This window comes from Diadema setosum, chromosome 5 (genome assembly GCF_964275005.1).
Source record: "Diadema setosum chromosome 5, eeDiaSeto1, whole genome shotgun sequence".
Lineage (NCBI taxonomy): Eukaryota > Metazoa > Echinodermata > Echinoidea > Diadematoida > Diadematidae > Diadema > Diadema setosum.
In genome coordinates this window covers 36780526-36790852 of record NC_092689.1, presented here as the reverse complement: position 1 = coordinate 36790852, position 10327 = coordinate 36780526, and positions in this window count along the sequence as shown.

Below are 10327 nucleotides of genomic sequence, written 5' to 3'. Positions count from 1 at the left end.
TAGCAATCACTGATCATTGAGAAGAAATTAATATGTAAATTATTTTAATAATAAACATACCAGAGATGGCTTCGATCACATCTTCAACATACACAATTCTCATGCAACTTTGTCATCCTACCATGATTTTGTACACATTAGTGAGAAGTTTCGGAAAACAAAACAAAATGCAAATAGCTTTATTTTTTCACATCATGAACTGCATAATATTTGATGTAAACAATTCAAGCCAGGGTTTAGACAAGAAAATGCCCTTCAAACAAATAGATATAAAATGAAATGAAACAAAATGAAAAGAAATGAAATGAAACAAAATGAAATGAAATGAAATGAAACAAGGAAAAGTAGAAATCACGCAGTGCGTAATATATGTCCCCGCCGGAAGTAGCATTTAGTAGCAAAATGTACAATATAGGTAAAAAGATCAAGGTCAAAGGTCAAAGAAGTCAAAGGTCAAAATTCTATGTAGAAGATTTGAAGCCCTCACCTCGTGCCATTACATAAAGCAAACGGAATCGAAATCGGGTTAGGAATAGTGAAGGAGTAGCATTTTGTAGCCAATGTACAATATAGGTAAAAAAATCAAGGTCAAAGGTCGAAGAAGTCAAAGGTCAAAATTCTGTGTAGCAGTTTTGAAGCCCTCACCTAGTGCCATCACATAAAGGAAACGGAATCGAAATCGGGTTAGAAATGGCGAAGGAGTAGCATTTGGTAGCAAAATGTACAATACAGGTCAAAAATCAAGGTCAAAGGTCGAAGAAGTCAAAGGTCAAAATTCTGTGTAGAAGTTTTGAAGCCCTCACCTAGTGCCATCACTTAAAGCAAACGGAATTGAAATTGGGTTACAAATGGCGAAGGAGTAGCATTTTGTAGCAAAATGTACAATATAGGTCAAAAATCAAGGTCAAAGGTCAAAGAAGTCAAAGGTCAAAATTCTGTGTAGAAGTTTTGAAGCCCTCACCTAGTGTCATCACATAAAGCAAACGGAATCAAAATCGGGTTAGAAATGGCGAAGGAGTAGCATTTTGTAGGCAATGTGCAATATAGGTCAAAAATCAAGGTCAAAGGTCAAAGAAGTCAAAGGTCAAAATTCTGTGTAGAAGTTTTGAAGCCCTCACCTAGTGCCATCATATAAAGCAAACGGAATCAAAATCGGGTTAGAAATGGCGAAGGAGTAGCATTTTGAAGCAAAATGTACATTATAGGTCAAAGGTCAAGGTCAAAGGTCACAACTGAAATTCTGTATAGAAGTTTCAAAGCTCCCATGTAGTGCTATCATATAAAGCAAACAGAATCAAAATCGGGTTAGAAATGGCGAAGGAGTAGCATTTTGAACATTTTGATCACACACGGACGCACGGACAGACGGACACAAGGACACACACACGTACGGAGCCCGTTTCATAGTCCCCTGCTCGAACTCGTTCGGCGGGGACAATAAAATGAAACGAAATGAAACAAAATGAAATGACATGAAATGACATGAAATGAAACGAAACAAAACATAACGAAATGAAATGAAATAGGACCAGAGTGCTAATTAATCACCACTTCCTTGTAAGCATAAAACTCAAACTTTATTCAGGATACCTGCATACACGTCAATGTACTTATATTTTTGTTGGTAAGTTTTTATCTTAGTACTGATATCCACTTTAAGCATTCCCACCTCTTTGGTTTTATTTTGCTTGAAGTCCATCTTATCAAAAATTATGAACTATTAAGCATGCCACTGAGCAGGATAATGGTTACATGAAAAGGCACATTGACCTGTACTACGAGGACTGTCATATTAAGGAAAAGCTCTTGTCGTATCAAAATGTCTCCCCCTTTTCATCACCAGCAGCTGACATCCAAGGGGTGAACACCCTCACAAATTGACTAAAATCGCCGGCATTTAGTTGATTTTCACCCAAAGGCATGTCCGCACTTACCCCACTGAGCACCACTGAGTACACAAACTTGTTATCACTACACAAGTATCTGATGAATGTAACGCCCCTCCCCCTCCCCTTTCTACCACTGTAATGTGTGTGTGTGTGTGTGCGTGTGTGTGAGTGCGTGTGTGAGCATTGGAAGCAGATAAATAAAGGCAAGTGGTTTATCAAGGAGAAAAGTATACAGGAGATTCTGAGAAGGATTCCATGAAAGATATGAGCACGAGCTATTTCTCATTCACAGCATGAACAGAGAAAAAATTAACAAGACATAAGGAAAGCATATCATTAATGTGTTTAAAATACTACAATGGCTTGCACTGCAAATAAACCACAAATACATGTAGATAGATAATGAGAAATGCAACCAAGCCATGGGACAATATTATATTTGAAAACGTTTGATAATTTTCATAAATCTTATCTCTCTTCACAACCAATCTTATGCAAACAACTAGTAAACTCCTGTCTCAATGTGACATGAAATACCTTAAAACCACAAATTTTCACATGCATGAAATTTTCGCAAATTTCGCAAAGAGCCAAGATTCACAAAATCAAAAATGCACGCAAAAGTTCCTGTCTACACACTCCTCCACTGGATACCAGTGAATGTTGGGGCTCCAGTTTGCAAAAATTTCATGCCATAAATATCTCTGGTTTTACAGTGGAGCAACTTAAAATCAAGAAATCAAAATCACAAAAATGATGACCTGTACACTATAGAATACTACGATGTATGAGAGGAAAAATATATGCAAAATGGTGGCCTCAATAGTCTGTATTTCTGCAAATGTGTGTTAGTCACTGTTTATCTAACAAGACAGGAGTAGTGTTTGCATACTCCACAAAATAACAAGCAAAATAACACCCAGAATCTAGGTGCCACTTCAAATCTAGTTTATGAGCAGTAAAAGTGCCAAAAGTCAAGTCCACCCGGACACAGAACATCCCCCACAGACTGTTATCTTTTCATGAAGATGCAGTCATCCCCAATTTAGGCAATCAGTATGCAGACAGGGTTTAAGCTTGGTGATTGATATTGGTTGCCGATAGCAACACTGACAGTGGTTACATGGTGGAACATGCACCGAGAGAGTGGCAAGGGAGGGAGAAAAAGTGGAACATATGGTTGGGAAGGGAGGGGGGTGGGTCCTCTGAGAATAAAAGGACTTACACTTATTAGGTAGGCGTGGATCAATATGAAATGAGGAACAAAATAAATAGGAATGGGAGAGTTTAAAAAAGAGACCGTAGACAGACAAAGAGCGAGAGAGAAAAAAAAATACAGATAAATATGCACATACATGGGCATGTGATTCAATGCATACTTGTTATCACTTTTAGCAGTGAGAGAAACAGTTAGTTGTTGAGCTGACACTTATTAGAAAATGCAAGATACTACAGACCCACTTGCCCACTAGCCAAGGGCTACTAGATCCTTTTATTGGGCAAGTAAGAGAAATATGTTTTGTCATGCCGAGTTTTAATGAAAAATTATGTACAAACATGTTAATTAAAAAAATATATATATGCTTACATTTATCCATGAACCAAAACAATTTTTTTTCTCTCTTTTGTCAAACTTTGATAGTTAAAAGCATATCAGGATGTCATCTGTAATGCACATATCAAACCAAGAATTACTCTAGGATCATATGCATTGAATGCCAGTGACAATTTGCAAAAATTTCATGCCGCGAAAATATCTTGCTTTTCAGTACAATATACTGTAGCATAAAAGTACAGAAATGAGGTTTACTGGACTCAACGGGTTTAATATAGTTTAATTAAAGACGATAACTGACCTTATCAATGCTGATGAAAGTAAAGTATGCAAAGCTCTGCTGCAAAATTTATTGAATGCTTAGTTTACAATAACTATTGCATTCCATTTTTTCACTTCTTATACACACACACACACACACACACACACACAAACACACACAAAGATTAAAATTGACCTATTGAACCTGGTGAACTTATCTCTGTACAGTTTCCAAAACTTTAATCAGTAAATTGCACCTCATTCTTCATCCACATGCAATGTGCTGTATAACATCCAGTATGTCCTGCTTCATTGTGCACTCTACACAAACTTTCAGCCTTATGTATCTCTTTATTTACTGATCTATATGATCAAATACCTCATCCTACTTACTGTGCTAAGTTGAGAAAATTTTGATGGACAGTTTTTGACCTACTGCATGAACCAACTACCTGGGTAGATGGATCAAGAATCTAAAAAAATGCCTCAAGCTATTTATATTCCATATTGAAATTCAAGGTGGCAAAACAGAAATAAACAGATATGAAATATTGTGCCATATCGCTTCATCCGATCTTTATTGCCAATATTAAACAACACCTTCTCAGCAGATATGGAACCCTTTGCCTGGCGACAAAGCCAGTAGCGTAGATACAAAAGTTTCCCATAAAATTTAGTGCTTGTACATAAAAATAATTACAGTTAATTTGCATAGATTGAAGGGGGGGGGGGGAGAGCCTGCTGTGTATTAGCCCATTGAGGACGAGTCCTGAGTATACTCAGGCAGGGGTATATGGGAAACGCGTGTTGTAGCAAAATCAGCCCGTCCTCAACGGGTTAATAAACATAATGTGAAATAAATGTTATTATCAGCCACTATGATACCACAATGTAATTTTAAGCTGTCTCATGATATTTCTAGTTCTAATGAGTGGCACAGTATGGACAGAATAAGAGCACTTTGTTTTGGAGGAGATGATACAAACTATGACATCTAGTATTACAGAACTTCAGCTTTGGGAAACATAATACATAATTGCACATTTTATGTCTGCTTACATATGCCTTACCATAATTTTCTGCTAAGTTGTTCCTGATCCACCACCTTATAAGTTGTATGCACTTTTTAGTGACCCATCCCATCCACTTATCACTCCATGCAGTGTTTTGAGTGTTTGTTTGTTTTTTCCTTGTGACAAATTTTACTGTTTTATATAAGACATAGCCTTTCTGTCTGTCTCCCAACACTTTCAAATGTATTGTATATTTGTAATGCTATATTGATGCTTACTGTTGCACTATTGTGATCATTCTTTTCTCTGTTATTGTGTGGTGTTGTCAATTTTCTGTATCTTTTTCCTAATTTTATTGAAAGTATTGCACAAATTGAAACTGAAACTGAAACAATGACTGGGAAAAATAAATTCAACTCAATTCAATTTAATTCATGGTCCTCAATCAACAACTTTACCTACAACAATCATTCAATCACCTCGCTTGAGACAGTGTATCTCCAAATGCCCATACAAACTTTTTAGTTGCATTTACACCGGGTGTACTTGTGCAGGAACACTGCAAGAGTAGCTTTAGATTTTTTTCTGTAGTACATTTTTTTTTTTTTTAGTATTCCTTTGATTTAATTTGTGATGAAATCAAAAAGTAACATTATGTGGTCACCTTAAACAATCCTTAAGCTATCTTTTTGTTAATTCTGAAAACCCACTCTAGTCATGCCAACCATAGCTTAAAATGGAAGAGGGACTGGGGTTATGTCACCAAAATTGACTATTAACACTAAATGGTAATTGGGCTTTTATCTCATATTTCATCATTAAAGGACAAGTTCACCTTCATAAACATAAGAATTGAGAGAATGTAGCAATATTAGTAAAACACATCATTGAAAGTTTGAGGAAAATCAGACAATCTGTTCAAAAATTATGAATTTTTGAAGTTTTTGTGCAGTCACTGCTGGATGAGAAGACTACTGCAGTGTATGATGTCATATGCGTACAACAATATAGGGAAAATATAAAGAGAATTTCACAAAATTTTTACTGATATATGTTATGGGCAATATTATTCCCCCTGCCTTTAGAAAGAGGCAAGTCAAGTGCTCTTTTATTATGCGACAAAACTGAAAATATGTTGAATTTTCTTTACATTTTCTTTATACCGTTGTACGCATATGACATCACAAGCTGTAGTAGTCTTCTCATCCAGCAGTTCCAACGCAAAAATTTAAAAAATTCAAAACTTTTGCATCGATTGTCTAAGTTTCCCCACACTTTCGCTGATGTGTTCTACTAATATTGCTGCATTCTCTCAATCCTTATGTTTATGAAGTTGAACTTGTCCTTTAACAGAGTAAAGGCAGGCTAATTGGTGGGAGTCACCCTTGCATTTATAATCATCCCTTTATTTTGTTGCAGGCTGAAAAGTTCTAGTGCTTTGTAACCACCTCATTATAAATCGATAGAAATACATTGTAACAACATAAATTGAAAAATATGAAAAGCCATACTGATCTGAAAAACACTGAGTTTATCTGTACCACTTATCTTTCCATACATTGTATTTTGGTGTTGAACAGAGCTAAAGCCATGGTAAAAAGCTGCATGACATATTGGTTTAGAAATTAATGTAAATACATTTCGTCACTTTTGTAGACAATTGTTAATGATCGTTGGGGCAATTTATCAGTGGGATGATGCACAAACAACATTAATGTCTGAAAGGCATTTGTGCAGGCAGAGCCATTCCAGGTTGGAAGGGGACTTGTTTTGTCAATGAGGGGAACAGGATCTATGGATATGGATCTGAACTTGAAAAAGTAGAGAAACAGGATGAAGACCCAACCTTGGATCAACAGAGAGGTCAAAAATTGCTTCCGGGGCAAGTGTTTCCTGTCTCATGGCTGCTTGACTGTCTGGACACTTGGGGGGGGGGGCTGCAGCCCTGTCAGTTACAGCAGAGAACCCATTTTGCAACCTTTGAAATATGTACAACAGACCTTTTTGTTTCCTGCAAACTGGTTTTGTGCAGAACAGAAGCTGGAAGCCTGCAGTGAGTTTGTCTTGTGTTGATGCAGTAACCCACTTCTGGAATAAGTCTTATTATGTATCTATATTATCTATAAGGCTAAGATTTTTTTTTTTTTTTAAAGATAAACATGATTGTATTATTCATAGTTGCCTTCATTTGCTAAACATTGAGCACCAGTACAATTTTTGAATCTACGAAAAATAATATCTTGAGACAAATTCTGTGCCAAGACCACAATGTCACAGTCAGACAGACAAAATGTGGTTATCTACTAAAAAGGCTTGCACAAGAAAGCTTGTCCGCATATATAGCAAAGTGAAAAAAGGAAGAAGGAGGCTGTAATCTTGTCAAACTAAACAGTGGGTTTTTTATTTATTTATTTTTCTTAACCAGACCCCCCCCCCTCCAAAAAAAAATAATAATAATAAAAACCATGAATCACGAATATAACAAAACCAGGTCAAACATCATGGAGGTAGGTCCCTCTGTAATAATCTAGCAGTTATCCTGGACAAATTGTTCTAATTACTCCTGAATATGTTGGCACGGGACAAATCACATCCCCAACAGTTTATTTCCCCATCATGCCTTCAGCCATCCCTGTGCTAAAGCTAAACCAAAACATATACAATGGAATTTCCTCTACTTCACTGACAACGGAAAGCCTTTCCCGGCATTACACCATGAACATATTTCACTCACATTTGCTTGTTACAAGTTTGATTCCAAAACAAAAACATGATAATTTCTTTGCTGTCCACATCAGAGGTATTACTGTAAATAACAGTGTTTTAACCACACATTCATTCCCGCTGAAATGGGTCTAAATTCAGGGTGTAGTTTAACACAGATGTCCCCCAAAAAATTACAATCAGATTTTCGCATTGATAACACCCAATATGATTAAACCATCTAAATGCTACTTCAGGGTCTTGAAATATAATATCTTAGCTCTATTTTGCAGAAAACCCCATTTAATTTGGTTAAGCAGTCACACAGAAATGTAGATTGTTGTAAAGCATGTCATGAGTCTGATTCTTCCAAGTTTAGCACTTGGATGCTCTTGGGACTGCATATTAAAGATAATATAAAGTTTTGGTACCTCAAAAGTTTCCCTGAATTTCCTTGTCTTAGTTTGTGTTTTAGGTTAAAGTACCTTTCATATAACTAACACTGTAAGACTTACTCACCCCAAAGTGCTCTCATATCTTAGTAATCATGCAATTAACTGCGACCAGCAGCTCCATACGCATAGCGTAATGGGGCTTCGCATTGTAGTATTCAGGATCATGAAAGATTTAGTATCGCGGGTCGAGAGGACCTTGGGAGAGCTACATACACTGAATACTACGGCCAGCGCATTGGCACACATCACATGTGCACAAATTTCAAATCCATGAACGGATAAGATGTTTGTGTGCGCATGCGCTGGCCGTCAATTCAGTGTAGCTCTCCCAAGGTCCTCTTTATTTCTCGACCGAGTCACATTCAGTCATCAATTCGAACAGAAAGGGACTATTGGCAAAACCAAACGTTGCCCGAAGCCTGTTTTCAATACTTCAACTTAACTGGTAAGTCTTCAAATTGAAGAAATTTTTGGATTTTAAGTTGATATTTACCCACGATACTAAATCTGTAATGATGCTGAATGCTACAATGCGAAGCCCCATTTAGCTATATATATGGAGCTGCTGGTCACAGTTAGCTATGCGTATGGGGCTGCACGCTGCTGGTCGCAGTTGTCATGCAATAATGGTTTCGTACAATACGTGTAACCTCGCCGCCGTACGGCGGCGGCTCTGGTATGAAACCATTATTGCATGATTACTAAGACATGAGAGCACTTTGGGGCGAGTAAGTCTCACAGTGTTAGTTATATGAAAGGTACTTTAACCTGAAACACAAACTAAGACAAGGAAATTCAGGGAAACTTTTGAGGTACCAAAACTTTATATTATCTTTAATGTGTAAACACAATAGACAGAACTTGGCAGAAAGAGATTCCTGACATGCTCTACAAAATTCCTTATTTCTCTTTGACCACTGAAGCAAATCGAATGGGGTTTTCTGTAAGATGTGGGCAATGAGTTATAGTTTCATACCCTGAAATTGTATTTGGATTGATTCACAATTTTTAAAGTTATCATTGCGGAGGGTACCATTGTAATTTTGAAGGGGACATACGGTACACTATAACAGCCACTACCTACTGTGTGTCTGCATGTACAGTGTAGTTCGCAGACAATGTTCACGAATGTATACAATCTACCATTTTCAGTTTGCCTGTCGATGTTTTAGGTTAGTTGAATGTTCAAATAAGATGCATGGGAGACATTTTAATCACATGAAATTCAATGGTGTATTGTGGAATTTACGTTACAAATACCACTTGAAACATCCTTGGCAAGCCATTCTGTCTATGTAGAGCTAACGGAAGAAACATCGTGCCAGTGGCATTGATGGTCTTCCTTTATACTCCTTACCCTAACTAGAGCCTGGATATAATCTCATATATCAACTGTCTATTGCTTATGCATCATTACCAGGTACTCATCTCTTTGTTAAAACGTAAACAGTCTGGGTCCTCAGGGAATGAACAGGGAAAGAATGTTTCGAACCTAGCTGAAGTCGAAGACCGCTGGCATGATTTCAAATGTAATGATTCTATATTTCTTCATCAGTTTACAAAGATGCCATTTTATGCTGAGCTCCTATTGTCATGTGATCCACTATTCACACCATGATTGGTCATTATTAGCTATCACAGCTTGCGCCACAATGGAAATCATGGTCTGCCTCGTGGAGTAATCATTGTGATTGTATCCGGTCTTATCCGATCTTGAAGTCAGTTATGGCGATCATGATGACCTTAGAAAAGTTTTGGACATTCAAAAATTGTCTGTGATCAACAAGATTGCTACGACTGACCTCATGATTTGATAAGACCTAATAAAATTTGATATGATCACCATGATTACTCCACAATTCAGACCACAATTTCAACTGTGGTGTAAATTGTGTCAGTCATATAAAAAATAAAAAAAAATCAGGATCAGCTACTGATGGAAAATCATGGAGTGCGTAGCAGATTGCACGACAGTGGGAACTCGGCATAACTACAAGCAATCAACCTCCTTTGCACAGACTTCTAGGACGGCCTATCTAGATATGTCTGCCCTCATAAATGGTTTGGCTATCCCCTCTCTTCTGCCAGAAGAATTGCTTAGACGGCAGAAGGGCTTCCACAACAAACAAAATCACAAAGATTCCCTTTGTGATATCTGCGGGTTGGGCAAACTTCACCCCCTCCGATCCAGATCCAACGAGGCTGCAACAAAAGCCAGAAGTTTCAATTCAATTAGACCCAGTCTGTCTGCAGGTTCAAGTTCAGTACGTGCCGAGATGGTGATAGCAGAACGAGGCTCTGTTTGAATGATTCACTTCAGTGGGTGTGGTAGGGGGATGGTGGGATGGTAGGATGGTGGGATGGGAAGAGAGAGAGAAGGAGGGGAGAAGAAAAGGAGACCAATCGCACAAGAGAAATACAACAGGACATGTAGAAATTCTGCGTTCGCTT